The sequence below is a fragment of the Cucurbita maxima genome, unplaced genomic scaffold (genome assembly GCF_002738345.1).
Source record: "Cucurbita maxima cultivar Rimu unplaced genomic scaffold, Cmax_1.0 Cma_Scf00242, whole genome shotgun sequence".
Lineage (NCBI taxonomy): Eukaryota > Viridiplantae > Streptophyta > Magnoliopsida > Cucurbitales > Cucurbitaceae > Cucurbita > Cucurbita maxima.
The window spans coordinates 6,998-21,956 of NW_019272258.1; the positions used below are offsets into that span (position 1 = coordinate 6,998).

A 14,959-nucleotide genomic window follows, 5' to 3' on the forward strand; every position below is an offset into this window, starting at 1 on the left:
GCTCCATTATGTAATAACTTCAACTAAAACTTACATTACATTATGTAATTACATACGTGCAAAATATGATACAACATAAAAGTAATCCAACGTGGCCCATAAGCATCAATAGTTCTACTTTTGTATTTAAGATGTGTGACTAAACTGAAACTATCAAACTAAACCTTACATTATGTAATAACTTCAACTAAAACTTACATTACATTATGTAATTACATACGTGCAAAATATGTTATTATCAACTTACAAACTAATTAATTTAGTGCTCTAAGATTCTAATAAACTCGTAATATTCTACATTCCTAGAGAACTGGACACCATAAATTCCTAGTGGTCCTAACATTATTAGAGGAGTGATCATCCTAAAGAAATGGAAGCCATTTCAACCCTAGAGAAAAGGTCTAGTATAACAATCTTTAACAATTTCTCTCTTAAACTGATTGCAAGGTTGCCTTCAGTTTACTCGTGGTACTACACACATACCCATTGACTCATGTAGTTTTATGAACGCGTCCAACTTTAGTAGTTTTGTCATAATATCTACAACTTGTTCTTGTGTGACACAATGCTTCAACTCAATAACTCCATCTCTAGTCAAATCGCGCAAGAAATGAAACCTCACATCAAAGTGTTTACTATGTCCATGCATGATTGGATTCGTGGATAGCTTAATAGTGTAACTGTTATCAAATAACATAGTTTTTCATAAACTCTCCTCATCCACACCCCACGACAAGCACAAGAGGCGGCTGCCACAGATTCTGCTTCAGTAGTAGCAAAGTAACTACAAGTTATTTTTTTGGAGACCAAGACACAACTGCATCACTGAGTAAGAACACATAACTAGAAGTGCTTTTCCTGTCTTATATATTTCATTCATAAGCACTGTCAGTATATGCTATCAACTCTCCATTACCCCTTTTCCAATAAAAAACTCCCAAATCCAACCTTGTTGCAATTAAATACATTAAATTCATCCTTTGTTAGTCTAACCGTAGGAACAACATGGTTTTTCAAACTATTAGTCCAAAACTTCTTTTGCATACTTCCTCTAACTAATATAAATGTCTTCAACATTTTGTAAAATCTCTACACCTAGAAAATATTTCATTTTTTTCCAAATCTGTCATTTCAAATTGAAGTTTCATAAAATTCTTGAACTTAACAAACATGCTCTCATCATTACTAGTAAAAATTAGATCGTCAACATATAGACTAACAATCAAAATTTTACCTTTATCTCCTGTTTGTATGAATAAAGTAAGGTCACAGTTGCACCTCTCAAATCCTTCTTCGATAAAATGTTCTTAAAGTTGACTAAATCATGCACGTAGGGCTTCTTTAAGACCATATAATGTCTTCAATTTGTATACCTTGTATTCTTGACATTTTTTCTCATAACCTTGTGGTTGCTCGAAAGACGGCTTCTTTTAACTCTTCATATAAGAAAGCACTTTTCACGTCAAGCTGATACACGTTCCAACTATTCCGAGCTGCTAAAGCAATTATCATTCGAATACTATCCCACCTAGCTACAGGTACAAATGCCTTGGTATAGTCTATACCATGTTGTTGTGCATAACTTTTTGCTACCAACGTAGCCTTATACTTGTCAACTTCGCCATTTTCTTTGAGTTTGATTTTGAAAACCCACTTTACTCCAATCTTCTTCATTCCTCTAGGAAAATTTGTCAACTCTCAAGTCTCATATCGTTCGATGGCTTCTATCTCCAAGTCCATTGTAGCTCACCATTTTTAACTTTGAACAGCTTCTTCAAAGGTAGTCGAATCTATAGTTGAGGTTAATAGAACTAAATTGTTGTGCTCAGCTTCTTCATAAAATTCTCCCTTGCTCACATAATCTCCATCCATAATGGTGCTCTTCTATTTCTCACTTCGGGTGTGCTTTAGATGGATCATTGGAATATATATTAACTTCTCCTTCTTCATCTACTATCACCTCCTCTTCAGATTCTTCCTCACTTTGATCATGTTCGCTTTCTTCTATATTACTATCTTTCTATTCGTGGGTATGAAGTTCAACTTCTTCGTTAGTTTTACCCCAATTCCAACATTTGTTTTCTTAAAAAATCACCTCTCTGCTTGAAATTATCTTCTTGGACACTAGAACATAGAGTCTATATGTTTTAGACTCTTCACTCATCCCTAGTAGCACACACTGAAAATTTTGATCATCTAACTTCTTTCTCTTACCGTCTGATACATGAACACGGTCAATGTATCCAAAAACTAAAAAATAATTAGTATTAGGTTTTGCGCCACTTCAAGCCTCCTCTGAAGTCATATTTTTCACTACCACTGTAAGACTTCTATTGAGCACGTGCAATATCCAGTTTACTGCTTCTGGCCAAAAATTCTTTGGAACTTGCTTCTCTGATAATATACTTATAATCATGTTCATGATTGTTCTGTTCTTGCACTCATCTAGACTCGCTATAAGTTTTCTACTGATACCATTAGTTTTTCAAAAACTATTGAACTCGTGAGAGGTGTACTCTCCACCCCTATCTATGGGTAGACAACGAATAAAATCTCCAATCTCTTTATCAACAAGATTTTTTTCAGCAAGAAAATATATTCACACATTGCGACGGTAATCATCAATAAAACTTATAAAATACGTCTTATTACTGTTGGAAATAGGTTTGATGGATCCACAGACGTCTGCATGTACCAGTTACAGCCTTTGTTTTGTTCTCCATAAACATCTCTTTGGAAATGCATCCCTATGTTGCTTTCCCACCATGCAATCCATGCATATTTTAGACGATGTTTTCAACTGGGGTAACTCTCTAACAATTTGTTTATGTTGCAATGTTCTCAAACCATTGAAACATAGATGCCCATATCTGCGGTGCAAAATATGAGTGTTGTCTTCTATAATTGTTTGGAAGCAAGTGGCGGTTTGCCGCATGAGTCTTACAAGTAATATGAACATTTTATTTGCAGACATTGTTGTTTGCAGAACAAGTCCCTTCTTGGGAAGATATATTTTGCATTTCCATGCTGTATCAAAATAGATACCCCTTTTTGTTGCAATTGTCCAAGACTTAATAGATTATTTTTAAACTTGGGTATATAAAAACCATGAGTGATTACCTTGACGCCAACAACTTGCAATCTAATGTTATCTTTTCCTAACACCGCCATCTTGAAATTATTTCCAAGCTTCACAGATTGTCGGAACTCCTTGTCAAAATCTGAGAACCATTCCTTGTTTGAACACATATGATTGCTACACCCCGAATCAAGGAACCAAACATCTTCCCTTCTAATTTGATTGAGCTCAACATAGGATATCAACAACATTTCTCTTTATCCCCAAGTTCATTATAATTTGCTTCTTTTTCTAATTGAGGACACTCGTATCTAAAGTGTTCTAACTGATGACATTTATAACACTCAACTGTACTTTTGTTGAATGAATGTCTACCTCTTCCTCTTCCTCTACCTCTTCCTCGAAAAATTTCACGAGCTCGATCACCTTCTTTTCCACCGAATCTATAATCGTATGTCACCTTTAGTTCTTGTTCGTCACTTACTCATTCATCGACTGTTAAAGTGTCTAAGTTATTAGACTCTTCAATAAAACATATAACATAGTCAAATCTTGATGTGATTGATCNTTCATCTTAGGATTTAGAGAAACTGTCCACTAGGTCCTCTATTCACTGACTCATAATGACCTATATTAAAAAAAATCAGCTTCGGAAAGGTAAAAAACGTAAAGATTGGTGTTAAAAATGTCAAATCGAGCCAAATATGTCATTTTTTAGCTTAGAATTCTGAGAAGCTAAGCCAAAGGGGCTGGTATATGTAGTAGTGACCTTGTTGTTGAGGAATATTCACACATGAGCAGCTTGCGAAGTGGGTCGAGGCACAAGTCTTGAATGTTCATGTGGGCACACAGATTTGTGTAGTGGATAATGGGTTGGGCCGTGTTCTGCGTATTCTTGGTTTGAATGTGGGTTTTTGGGCCAAGCACAGAGGAACCAGACTATTGGACTAGTTGCTAGTGGGTATCTGATTGCATTGTTGGGCTGAAGCTTTGTATTTTATGTTACTAGATCAAACTAGGTATGGGGTTGCTTGGCTATAATGGGGTTACGAGTATTTGAGTTTAGGTCTGACTAGGTGGACTTCACCTTCTCGACACCTCACCTCGATTAGGGTTTCCTGTGGGTTTTGAGTTGTGAGTTGGATCTCGAGTCGGACTTCGTCTCCCTCACCCCGATTACTAGAGAATTTTTCGGTGACTCTCTCTCTCTCCTCAGTCACGTCGTTTCGACGTCCTTTTTCCTCCTCTTTCCTCCATTTTTGAGTCTCCTTCTCCTCCTAATCCCGTTTATGGTGTTTGTTTGGTTCGTAAGGGCCTAAACTCTCAAATCTTAGAGGGTTCAAAAATCCAACGTTCTGACTTCCTTACCCAATCTCAGGCCTAAAATTTTATTCGACTTTGCTCCACGACTTCTGTTTGGGGCTTTCGACTCAGGATACCAGTTTTTAACCCTTTTTGACAATTTTAGACCCAATCCTACAATTGGTTACTTTCTTGAAGTCGATTTTGACATTTCCAAAAGATTTTGAGATGAGTACGATCATTGTTTCAAATAACTAAAATATTATAAGAAAAATTATAGGTTTACTTACCCATAGTAGCTAAACGTGGTCATCTGTGCTAATTCAGTGTCGTGAACTCACATAGGTTTACTTGAATTTTAAAGGACAAAATTGAACCAGCTTCAAGTATGATTTTTGGACTTCAACTTAGCTACCTTGGTAAGTGATTTCACAACTATCCGAAGTTGGTTTGACTTCTCTAAGTGCTAACGAATAGTGGGTTAGCTTTGGTGGGTTTAGTTTTAATGGCGGGTTGGAGGTTAGTGAGGAGGAAAACATTAAGGATATGGAAAAGGTGTCCGAAAGAGGAGAGAGTTTTGATACTATTTGGATTGGGAAAAATAGAATGTCTTCTTCTTCAATGGTAAGAACACAACCAGCTCTTGAAAATAGTCACCTCTTCCTTGATTATTTTTCTTCTTAATTGTTGGGACGTTTTTGTCATTGTGTGGAATGTGTAGTGAGAGAAAGAACGTTTAAACAAATGATATAATAGGTAGAATTTTTTACTCTTGAAGTGTAAAGTTGTCGAAACGATTCTTTTATTAACTTCTCTGGGTCATATTAAAAGAGAAATAAATACTACTGTTGATGATCTCATGGATAAACATCGAGACCAAAGATTAAGAGTTATTGGGCTCTCAATCATGGCTACAACAAGCTTGGGTACCATATTTAAGAATGGTAGGATATCAAATCAAAGCGAAGTCCTTTAATGAACTTAATATTGTACGAGCCAATTTGCTCCATATGAATGATTAAAATGCTAACTTTTTTATTGATCACATTGTGTCAGAATTTTAGAGAGCGGTAAGAAAAATGTATTTGATTTTGAATTTTTTTTTTCTCAAAAGCTTTGAAAATGGTATAAATGGTGTTCATCAAATGACATTAGAATATAGTGCTTTATATACCCGACCAAGAGAATATTTAGAAAAATTACTAATTTAAGTGCTTCTGGGTTAACCTTTTAATGTGATAGTGAATATAAGTAAAAATGTTGATTAGTTTAATGGGTTAGGTTTTAATTAAAATGCAATCACATACAATCATGGTGCGACCTATCTTTTCATAAGACATCATGACTTTATTCTCTACTTCAAGTTCGAGTAAAGTTTAATGGGTAGTACTTCTCTATTCACACCACATATACATACATGGACCCACTAAGTGAGCTCATATACATAGCTCTGGGTCTGACTGTAGGTTACTGTACACCCACATTGTCGGAAGCCACAAAGGGAAATAAGCATGCATAATATCATCGTGTACAAAATAAGGAAGTGTACACATGTGTACTAATCATAACAAGTAAGTATTTCGATACATGTGACATGCAAAATGCATGAGGTCTCACAGTTTCGAATTATGATATATAATTATGATGCAAATCATACATCCATTCTTTTTATGACATAGTGTTCCTATGAGACATGCATACGTATACGGAACATATCTTTTATGGTTAATCTACATGGCTTGTCAATGTCTCATATGCATAATGTGAACATGTTAACATAATATGCATGGTGTAATATATGGAGGTTTATGCATTATATATCATCCATATCATAACGTAGATTCACAACATAGTATAATTCACATCATAATTTAAAGTGTCACATAGAACAACACATATTAACGAGGGCTACAAGACACTTGTCATTCATACAACATAAAAGTAATCCAACGTGGCCCATAAGCATCAATAGTTCTACTTTTGTATTTAAGATGTGTGACTAAACTGAAACTATCAAACTAAAACTTACATTATGTAATAACTTCAACTAAAACTTACATTACATTATGTAATTACATACGTGCAAAATATGATATTATCAACTTACAAACTAATTAATTTAGTGGTCCTAAGATTCTAACAAACTCGTAGCATTCCACATTCCTAGATGTCCGAAGTTCATGTTTATCTTCTCTTATTCATTCTCCTTTTCTATTCAAGGTACATACGTGCAAAATATGTTATTATCAACTTACAAACTAATTAATTTAGTGCTCTAAGATTCTAATAAACTCGTAATATTCTACATTCCTAGAGAAGTGGACACCATAAATTCCTAGTGGTCCTAACATTATTAGAGGAGTGATCATCCTAAAGAAATGGAAGCCATTTCAACCCTAGAGAAAAGGTCTAGTATAACAATCTTTAACAATTTCTCTCTTAAACTGATTGCAAGGTTGCCTTCAGTTTACTCGTGGTACTACACACATACCCATTGACTCATGTAGTTTTATGAACGCGTCCAACTTTAGTAGTTTTGTCATAATATCTACAACTTGTTCTTGTGTGACACAATGCTTCAGCTCAATAACTCCATCTCTAGTCAAATCGCGCAAGAAATGAAACCTCACATCAATGTGTTTACTATGTCCATGCATGATTGGATTCGTGGATAGCTTAATAGTGTAACTGTTATCAAATAACATAGTTTTTCATAAACTCTCCTCATCCACACCCCACGACAAGCACAAGAGGCGGCTGCCACAGATTCTGCTTCAGTAGTAGCAAAGTAACTACAAGTTATTTTTTTGGAGACCAAGACACAACTGCATCACTGAGTAAGAACACATAACTAGAAGTGCTTTTCCTGTCTTATATATTTCATTCATAATCACTGTCAGTATATGCTATCAACTCTCCATTACCCCTTTTCCAATAAAAAACTCCCAAATCCAACCTTGTTGCAATTAAATACATTAAATTCATCCTTTGTTAGTCTAACCGTAGGAACAACATGGTTTTTCAAACTATTAGTCCAAAACTTCTTTTGCATACTTCCTCTAACTAATATAAATGTCTTCAACATTTTGTAAAATCTCTACACGTAGAAAATATTTCATTTTTTTTCAAATCTGTCATTTCAAATTGAAGTTTCATAAAATTCTTGAACTTAACAAACATGCTCTCATCATTACTAGTAAAAATTAGATCGTCAACATATAGACTAACAATCAAAATTTTACCTCTATCTCCTGTTTGTATGAATAAAGTAAGGTCACAGTTGCACCTCTCAAATCCTTCTTCGATAAAATGTTCTTAAAGTTGACTAAATCATGCACGTAGGGCTTCTTTAAGACCATATAATGTCTTCAATTTGTATACCTTGTATTCTTGACATTTTTTCTCATAACCTTGTGGTTGCTCGAAAGACGGCTTCTTTTAACTCTTCATATAAGAAAGCACTTTTCACGTCAAGCTGATACACGTTCCAACTATTCCGAGCTGCTAAAGCAATTATCATTCGAATACTATCCCACCTAGCTACAGGTACAAATGCCTTGGTATAGTCTATACCATGTTGTTGTGCATAACTTTTTGCTACCAACGTAGCCTTATACTTGTCAACTTCGCCATTTTCTTTGAGTTTGATTTTGAAAACCCACTTTACTCCAATCTTCTTCATTCCTCTAGGAAAATTTGTCAACTCCCAAGTCTCATTTCGTTCGATGGCTTCTATCTCCAAGTCCATTGTAGCTCACCATTTTGAACTTTGAACAGCTTCTTCAAAGGTAGTCGAATCTATAGTTGAGGTTAATAGAACTAAATTGTTGTGCTCAGCTTCTTCAGAAAATTCTCCCTTGCTCACATAATCTCCATCCATAATGGTGCTCTTCTATTTCTCACTTCGGGTGTGCTTTAGATGGATCATTGGAATATATATTAACTTCCCCTTCTTCTTCTACTATCACCTCCTCTTCAGATTCTTCCTCACTTTGATCATGTTCGCTTTCTTCTATATTACTATCTTTCCATTCGTGGGTATGAAGTTCAACTTCTTCGTTAGTTTTACCCCAATTCCAACATTTGTTTTCTTCAAAAATCACCTCTCTGCTTGCAATTATCTTCTTGGACACTAGAACATAGAGTCTATATGTTTTAGACTCTTCACTCATCCCTAGTAGCACACACTGAAAATTTTGATCATCTAACTTCTTTCTCTTACCGTCTGATACATGAACACGGTCAATGTATCCAAAAACTAAAAAATAATTAGTATTAGGTTTTGCGCCACTTCAAGCCTCCTCTGAAGTCATATTTTTCACTACCTTGAGCACGTGCAATATCCAGTTTACTGCTTCTGGCCAAAAATTCTTTGGAACTTGCTTCTCTGATAATATACTTATAATTATGTTCATGATTGTTCTGTTCTTGCACTCATCTAGACTCGCTATAAGTTTTCTACTGATACCATTAGTTTTGCAAAAACTATTGAACTCGTGAGAGGTGTACTCTCCACCCTTATCTATGGGTAGACAACGAATAAAATCTCCAATCTCTTTATCAACAAGATTTTTTTCAGCAAGAAAATATATTCACACATTGCGACGGTAATCATCAATAAAACTTATAAAATACGTCTTATTACTGTTGGAAATAGGTTTGATGGATCCACAGACGTCTGCATGTACCAGTTACAGCCTTTGTTTTGTTCTCCATAAACATCTCTTTGGAAATGCATCCCTATGTTGCTTTCCCACCATGCAATCCATGCATATTTTAGACGATGTTTTCAACTGGGGTAACTCTCTAACCATTTGTTTATGTTGCAATGTTCTCAAACCATTGAAACATAGATGCCCATATCTGCGGTGCAAAATATGAGTGTTGTCTTCTATAATTGTTTGGAAGCAAGTGGCGGTTTTCCGCATGAGTCTTACAAGTAATATGAACATTTTATTTGCAGACATTGTTGTTTGCAGAATAAGTCCCTTCTTGGGAAGATATATTTTGCATTTCCATGCTGTATCAAAATAGATACCCCTTTTTGTTGCAATTGTCCAAGACTTAATAGATTATTTTTAAACTTGGGTATATAAAAACCATGAGTGATTACCTTGACGCCAACAACTTGCAATCTAATGTTATCTTTTCCTAACACCGCCATCTTGAAATTATTTCCAAGCTTCACAGATTGTCGGAACTCCTTGTCAAAATCTGAGAACCATTCCTTGTTTGAACACATATGATTGCTACACCCCGAATCAAGGAACCAAACATCTTCCCTCCTAATTTGATTGAGCTCAACATAGGATATCAACAACATTTCTCTTTATCCTCAAGTTCATTATAATTTGCTTCTTTTTCCAATTGAGGACACTCGTATCTAAAGTGTTCTAACTGATGATATTTATAACACTCAACTGTACTTTTGTTGAATGAATGTCTACCTCTTCCTCGAAAAATTTCACGAGCTCGATCACCTTCTCTTCCACCGAATCTATAATCGTATGTCACCTTTAGTTCTTGTTCATCACTTACTCATTCATCGACTGTTAAAGTGTCTAAGTTATTAGACTCTTCAATAAAACATATAACATAGTCAAATCTTGATGTGATTGATCTCAAGATTTTTTCAATAATCACTGTTTGTTTCATGTTTCGCCATGAATTTTCATCTTGTTTACAATGGTGAGACTTCAAGCAAAATATGCACAAACACTCTCGCCTTCTTTCATTGGTAAGACTTCAAACTTTTTTGTAAGAGCTTAGAGTTGTGCTCTTTTGACTCTTGTGGAACCCTGATACTTCTACTTCATAGAGTCCCAAATTTGTTTTGCAGCATCTCTATTAAGATCGTTCCCATAGTAGTTCGATCAATGGCTTAGAACAAAATAATTCTTGACCTTCAAGTCTTTCAACTCAGGGTATGCAATTGTGTTTGTTGTGCTTCGATAATCTCTTCTCCTTTGGCTACGACAGGGATTCCAGTCTCCACTAAGGACCAGTATTCCTTTCAACGAAGAAAGTTTTCATAAGCATAGACCAATGATCATAGTGGCCATCAAACTTAGGAATTGTTGGTAAAACGAAATTGGTTTCAGCTGCCATATTTTGAATCTCTTTCAACTCACTATTTAAGAAAAAAGGCTGCAGTTTCTTCTTCTCACAATTAGGCCTTGCATTGTAGCTCTCATACCAAATGTTGTATACACACAACTAAAACTTTGAAATCAATTGTGTTATCAAACAAATCAACTTGGTTGACTTTTATAGTCTTACAAACTAACAAATTTAGGAATGATAAAATTAGCCGACTCAAAAAATAAGAAATTCAAACCCCCACTAATAAATTAATTTAGTTGTCCTCCCATTCCTACAAATGTACATCCTAATTAAATGGTAGCTATTTCAACCCTAGAGAAAAGGTCTAGTATGACCATCTTTAATAATCTACGTCTTGACAATCTATATTTTATTTACATGTGCTTAGAATGCGAAATGAGATTCTCAACTTAACTCACATTAGAGAATAACTTTGGTTGTTTTTTCTTTTCTCACTATTAACTTTGTATTTATTAGAGATTGTATTAACAAGTTGAGAATGACCACACTAAGTAACTGTTTGGATCTAAATAGTCATTGATATATTAATAAGTAGCACATGGATTTCATTATTGTCTTCTTTTTATTAAAATAGGGTAAACACAAATAATTTGATTTTTTTACTTCCATAATGTTACCTAGAATATTCAAATAAACTGTTAAAAAATATGGATGGGGAAAAACTTATTAAATAAGTATCTTTTTCTAACGTTAAATTTGTTTCAAAATAACCTTTTTATGAACTCTATTAAAGTAAGATGAAAATTAGTGAAGAAGAATGGTTGAATAATTATACAAATGTTCTAATAAATTAATTGATTTTATTCCTTGAAACCCTATCAAATACAAAACTAAAAACAAAGACAAATCATTTTCAAAATTTAGAGATCTATAAGAAACAAATAAGATACTATTATTCTTTTTAAAGTTCATAGATTTATGAGGAACAAATCTTGAAAAATTTGTGGTCCCATGGTCTAGTGGTTAGGACATTGGACTCTGAATCCAGTAACCCGAGTTCAAATCTCGGTGGGACCTTTGCTATATTTCTCTACTCAAAAGTAAAAGTCAAATACATAATAGATATAAAATTAAAACTTTATGATACTAGATATAAAACTCAACTTTACATTTATTAAATAAATTGATTTTAATGGGTTAGAAACTCTATTAGATATATATAAAGTATTTATTTAATATAAAACTCAACTTTACCTTTATTAAAGTAATTGATTTTAATGTGTTGAAACTCTATTAGATATATATAAAGTAATTAACTTGACATATTATATGTTGTTTAGAGATGATATAAAGTTGAAAGTGTATAAAAATATTATCTATTTTTTCAATTTTAGAAATTTATAAGACACAAATTTTATGAAGATGTATGGTCCCATGGTCTTTCGATACAAAAATGAATTTGATCCTTATTAAAAAAAGCTGAATTTTGTTTCCTTAGGTAACCTTATCTATGACGTATTAACTCCCAATTTCTTCATTAAAAGCCCTCAACTTAATCTTCTAAAGCTAAAGAAAGGCTCAATTTTGAAGAAAATGGATTGTAAGTAAGACTTTGATCCTTACTCCCAAATTTTAAACGAAAATAATTTTCTTCAATTGGACTTACTAAGTCTTGTTTGAAGGTGTTAATATAACACATGCGGAAGCAATTTGGATCTTAGGCACTTTTAGAACATCAATGATAGTAAATAACTAGCATCTTCGTAAGTATTAAAACTTAATGAGTTTGAATACTAACTTTTTGTAGTTCAAATTTCTTTTTCCTCACGAATAGGTTTCGAACCACCACTAGTGTCTTCTCCACTATCCTCTAGCCTTAGAACGAGATTGTGGAATTCGGTGAGTGACTTAAACTGGGGAGGGATTTTGTACATGTATTATGATCACTCTATTTATAGAGTCATGTTTGCATGTTCATGCAAATTTGAGATCACCAAATTTTGATACTCAAAATTCCACTCAAATGTTTGGGATTTTGTGGCAAGCATGCATGCTTGAGTTAACCAAATTTTGACACTCAAAATTCCACTCAAATTTGTGGGGTTTATTTGACAAGCATGTAAGTTTGGTTAAACCAAATTTTGACACCTCAAAATTCCACTAACATGGATTTTTCCAATCCCAAAGTAATATTAAATTTGAATGATTAAACTATTTAATGAATATTGAATATTAATTCAAATGTCAATCCCAATTAATTTTAACCCATATTTGATTAAGATATTTAAATCTTATATAAATATCTCAGATTCTCTCTTTTTGTTTAATTCGTAAATAAATAAAAAAGCGGTTAAATATATCGTATATATGTAGCGCATTCTCCCTAATTTGAATTCCAACACTTCGAACTCACTCGTCACACTGTTCTATGGTTTAGTCCGATATGAGCTAGCAGAGGGACCTAATGGATCTATAGATCATGGGCTCTAATGATCCAAGATTAACTGGTTAAACTCATTAACCTTGTTAACCAACATTCGTTAACTACTAAGACATTCCACTATAGCCTAGTAGTTGCACTCCCCTCACTAGAGCTGAGTCAATTTACCATTTTACCCCTGCAGTTACTTCTTGTTTCTTATGTCTCATTGATCCTCTAATGAACAATTGGTTTGTTGTCCAACCAGTAAACCGGATCCCTCTCAGGTCAATGAGAGGGTGGGGCCCTTTGTTCAAGACCAGGAGTCAGTACTTAAGGGAACTACCTATCTTCTAACCCTAAAAGTGGGTAGGAGTGAATTCAATCTTGCACCCTACGTCCCTAGCCATTTACCCAGTCTTACTCCTATATGGGAGGCCCATTGAGTCGGCGAACTTGACCCACTTTCACCCATGCAAATCTAAGGATAATTCTGAATAAACAGGAGTTCATGGTTAGCTCAGGATTGAGATCGAGTTACCTAGGTCATCGAATGAAAAGAAAATCAGTCTCAATAGTAAACAACATTATAAAGTGAGAGTGATTTTCTTCATGGTCCGATCTTATGCAATACTCATTGCATAGGATGCCCCTACTCTCATGTCTCCACATGTACAATTCTAGTGATCACATTGTTTATATCATTACAAAAGTGGGTCGCATCCATAGTGTCCCCAGAATACGGTACTCAACCTTATCCTTATACTATAGATCATTTTGACTATATACTTGAACTTTATCAACTCTTATGTCTCTACATATAGTTCAAGTAATCATACTATAGCCAGAGTGTTCTTAGTTTATTGAATTTAGATTAATGATCGTAAAGTTCACTTTATTCAATAACAATCTTTACTGAATAAACAACAATAATAACTTTATTGAAAATAGAATATGTTTTTGTTTACAAACTATGAGTTTTAGCATATAAAACCCAACAAACTCCCACTTGGACCAACACTCTAGTGGAATTTTATAACGTTGAGTAGAGAGAAAGACATAAATACAATTAACTTGGTCATCACATACTCATGCCTTTTCTCCCACTTGCCCTAGATTACATAACTCGTAGTCCTAGACTCACTAGGTGCCCTTCAAACACTTTAGCCGTGGTGGGCTTTGTAAATGGATCAACAATGTTGTGCTCTGAAGCTATCTGTGTGACGATCACATTTTCTCATTTCACAATCTCTCTTATGAGATGATATTTGCGCTCAATATGTTTTCCTCGCTTATGGCTTCTTGGTTCTTTTGAATTTGCAATTGCTCCACTGTTATCATAATAGAGAGTGACGGGAAGATGCATATTTGGAACGACTTCCAAATCAGATAAGAACTTCCTAAGCCATACAGATTCTTTCGCTGCTTCACAGGCAGCAACATACTCAACCTCCATGGTGGAATCAGCAATGCAACCTTGCTTTATGCTTCTCCATATTATTGCTCCTCCGTTTAGAGTGAAGACAGATCTTGATGTCGATTTCTTCGAATCTACATCGATTTTAAAATCTGAGTCACTGTACCCTGTAAGGATCAGATCCTGAGCATCGTACATTATCATATAGTCCCTCGTTCTCCTAAGATACTTGAGGATATTCTTAACGGCAGTCCAATGAGCACGTCCCGGATTGAACTGATATCTGCTGACAATTCCCACAGCATAGCATATGTCGGGTCGGGTACACAGCATGGCATACATCAGACTACCGACCGCTAATGCATAAGGAATGTGTCTCATATCCTCAACTTCTTGAGGTGTCTTAGGACTTTGTTCCTTCGACAAATGAACTCCATGCCTGAAAGGTAATAATCCTTTCTTGGAGTCCTGCATCTTATATCGAATCAAGATTTTGTCGATGTACGATGCCTGAGACAATGCTAGTGATTTGTTTTTGCGATTCCGAACAATTTGGATTCCAAGAACAAACTGATCCTCTCCCAAATCTTTCATTTGGAATTGTGTCGCTAGCCAATGCTTAATGTCAGTCAGAAATCCCACATCATTTCAAATGAGTAAGATATCGTCAGCATACAAC

The 14,959-nt window shown here is 34.6% G+C and overlaps 1 non-coding gene across 1 annotated transcript; it reads left to right on the plus strand.

Annotated features, from left to right (window-relative positions):
- Window positions 1–11,449: 11,449 nt before the first annotated feature.
- Window positions 11,450–11,521, plus strand: TRNAQ-CUG. The gene has a single exon. It is a non-coding gene; the product is annotated as a tRNA-Gln (tRNA).
- Window positions 11,522–14,959: the final 3,438 nt, after the last annotated feature.